Source organism: Bombus bifarius, unplaced genomic scaffold (assembly GCF_011952205.1).
Source record: "Bombus bifarius isolate JDL3187 unplaced genomic scaffold, Bbif_JDL3187 scf7180000007977, whole genome shotgun sequence".
NCBI classification, from domain to species: Eukaryota; Metazoa; Arthropoda; class Insecta; order Hymenoptera; family Apidae; genus Bombus; species Bombus bifarius.
In genome coordinates, this window is record NW_022884362.1 from 699,670 (window position 1) to 702,782 (window position 3,113).

A 3,113-nucleotide genomic window follows, 5' to 3' on the forward strand; every position below is an offset into this window, starting at 1 on the left:
CCACGCACTCGCGTATTTCATCGTCCATCTCCGCTTAAAAAATGTACAGGTGAATTTTTTTACATTTGCTCAGACGATTAACTCCTTCAAAAAACTATATTACATTGTATTCTGTATCGTTAGTTTTTTTTCCATATACGTATAAATAATCTTCTTCGCGAAAACCACTGAAAATAATCTGAAAATGTTATTCTCACGAAACTTTTCTCTTAGTAAATTCGTCGATGAATTTGTCGAATCTTTCCGTTCTCTCCGATCTCAATGTATTTTTTTCATATGCTGTAAAACTCGACATTTTTCTATTACAATCAATTTTCTGTTTTCTATTGTGTCTATTACGATCAGTTGAATATTCGCATGTAAGAAAATGTTCTCTTCGATAATTTTATTTTTTCGATTTAGCACCAGTTTCTTCTCGATTCTCGTATTTTTATAAAATGATTTCTAATCGTCAATTTCACCGATTGCACAACGATTGTTTACATAAACAAAACCAACAAAATTGTACATATACGAAAAGATACGTAGTTCAAGGTAAATGTTGAACTTTCATCTATACATATTTTATAAAGAATTGCTGAAAGTCTGAAAAATCCGCTCTCGTAAATCTATAAAATTTCAAATACTCTTCAAATACTTTCGCAACCCTGCCTAGATTAATTTATTTCCTTTTTCTCTTTCCTAATATTTATACACCTTTCGTGCTTCGGTTATAATCGCTTAAAGGAAAACGATCGGTTCGATATGATCGTGACGAGTGGAAAGGGCTGGCTCACGTTTCCTGAAACGCGTTTAAACGGGTTCAAATCAAACGCATTCCGCGACTTTTTTGCCACACCGCACCGTCGAGAATTATAGATGCCAATCGCTGTCAAGCGGAGCTAAAGGAAAATGCTTTGGCGACCCCGGTCAGTCTCGAGCGTTGAACTATGATCATTTACGTTTACCTGACTTATATGCCACTATCAGCCGAGTCTTATAATAATAATTGTCCGCGTTCTTTCCTCTAATTTATCTGACATTAACGTACAAAGACTAAAATCCCGTCTTATTTTCCAGATTCGTGACGACATTCAACGGGTTTTCGGAAGATAGACGAAAAGAATTTTAACAAAAACCATTAATTATAATAGCGATTGCACAATTTCACAGAAGAAATATTAGTTTCCCTATTGATCTATCGATACACTTTAATTTAACGAACTTTCATGTCAAACATTAGATTCGATTTAATCGTTCAAGTCGAACCGTAATTAATAACACTAAATATAATCCAGCTAATGGTTTATTCGCGCCAGTAGCAAAACAATCATTTTCTCTAATTAAAACACCTTGTTTCTCTACAAAATCCCATACAATCATTTCTGTACAATTTATTTAATATTGCGCCGCAATCTACTTGTCGAATGGAATCTAATTCATTTCAATTGTTATGAAATTTTTTTATTACTTTCTATACTTCGAGCTTGTCAAGTTTTACTGATTTACTTTAAATTAATAACTAGCGATATTACTAACAATTTAATTAAATTAATAACGCTAGAATCATTTTTTTGCAATCGGTAAAATAAGTTTTCCCCGACACTTGATTAACGCCGAATTCAATATCGTAATCGAACTCTAATATAATACTGTAATATCAGCGAAATTCGTTTTAACCTCGTTGTTCACTATTCACAGACTATTTTGATATTTTTTCATATTTTCTAATTATTTCCTATATCTCTATACCAAATAATAATGAGCGAAGAACAAGTACATTAAATTAACGAAATATTTCATAAATGCTAATTGACGTAATGAAATATACGTAATAAAACAATACGATATAACATATATACAATAATAATAATAATAACAACAACAACAATAATAATAATAATAACAACAATAATAACAATAATAACAATAACAACAACAACAACAACAACAACAACAATAGTAGTAGTAGTAATAATGATAATAATAATAATGGACGAATAAGTAAAATAAAATGTTCGAATCTCGTAACTAAAATACCTATGAAAAACATTGTGCACAAAATAAAATCGATCGATTTCGTTGATCAATCAGTCTGTGAATAAAATTTTAATTAATTGTAAAAAATCATGAAATACAACGGTAATTACTAGACTGCGGATTTTCATGAGTTTATAGAAAGTTTGAGAGTGCAGGATTTGAGAAGATAAAATACAAATAATATAAAAAAATATGTAAAACGTGCAGGGTGCGGTGCTTTCTACGATACTTGGTAGGCACAAAACAATTTTCTATCGAGGTTCTACCTTTTTTAACTATGTTCTCAAAAATGATAGACTGCATACTTAGTTGATTGCAAATCTACACTTATACCTTCCATATTCTTGCAAAGATCGACTTGTGTTTCTCTAACTTGTTCTATTCCACTAAAATCACAGGATAAACGATAACAAACCGGGTACACGTAATACTCTATTAGAAAATAAACGATGCATTATGACGAACCATGTGTTCGATCTACTAGCGAGATTTCGGTTAGATCAAGTTGCGCGTCCGCCATATTGAAATCCTGCTTCCGTGTAACGTTTCGGTTGTTTTGCACGTTCCTCGATTAAAATTACCCCAAAAATCGACTCTAAAGATTATCTCGCTATAACCTATCTAATAAATAATACGACTGTTTAGTAAGATATTCGGAGAGGTAAAATAAAAGGTATCGATTTACCAGTTATAATTAAATAGGTTATTCGTCGTATAAATCTGTACTAACATTGATAATCTAAAACGTTTTACAATCATTCTTTAAGTTGCTTCGATTATCGATGGATCAAAGTATTCTAAAAAAAGAACATCCTAAATAAGATAAGGTTTTCTTAACATTTATATAATTAATCTGTAATTTTTCCTTCGTTACTTAACAATTAAATTCTATTATAGCAATAGAAGTTAAGTTCAAGCGTTTAACATGTTTCTCCAACTAGTCTTTACGATTGTACCACTGATTATAATAAAAAAAGTTACGTTTAAACATATTTATGCTCAATGATTATTACGAGCTGTTACGTTTTATCTTATACCTTATCAGTCCACTTTAACGAACGTACCTGTAGATACACTCGATGAAACGCCGAATG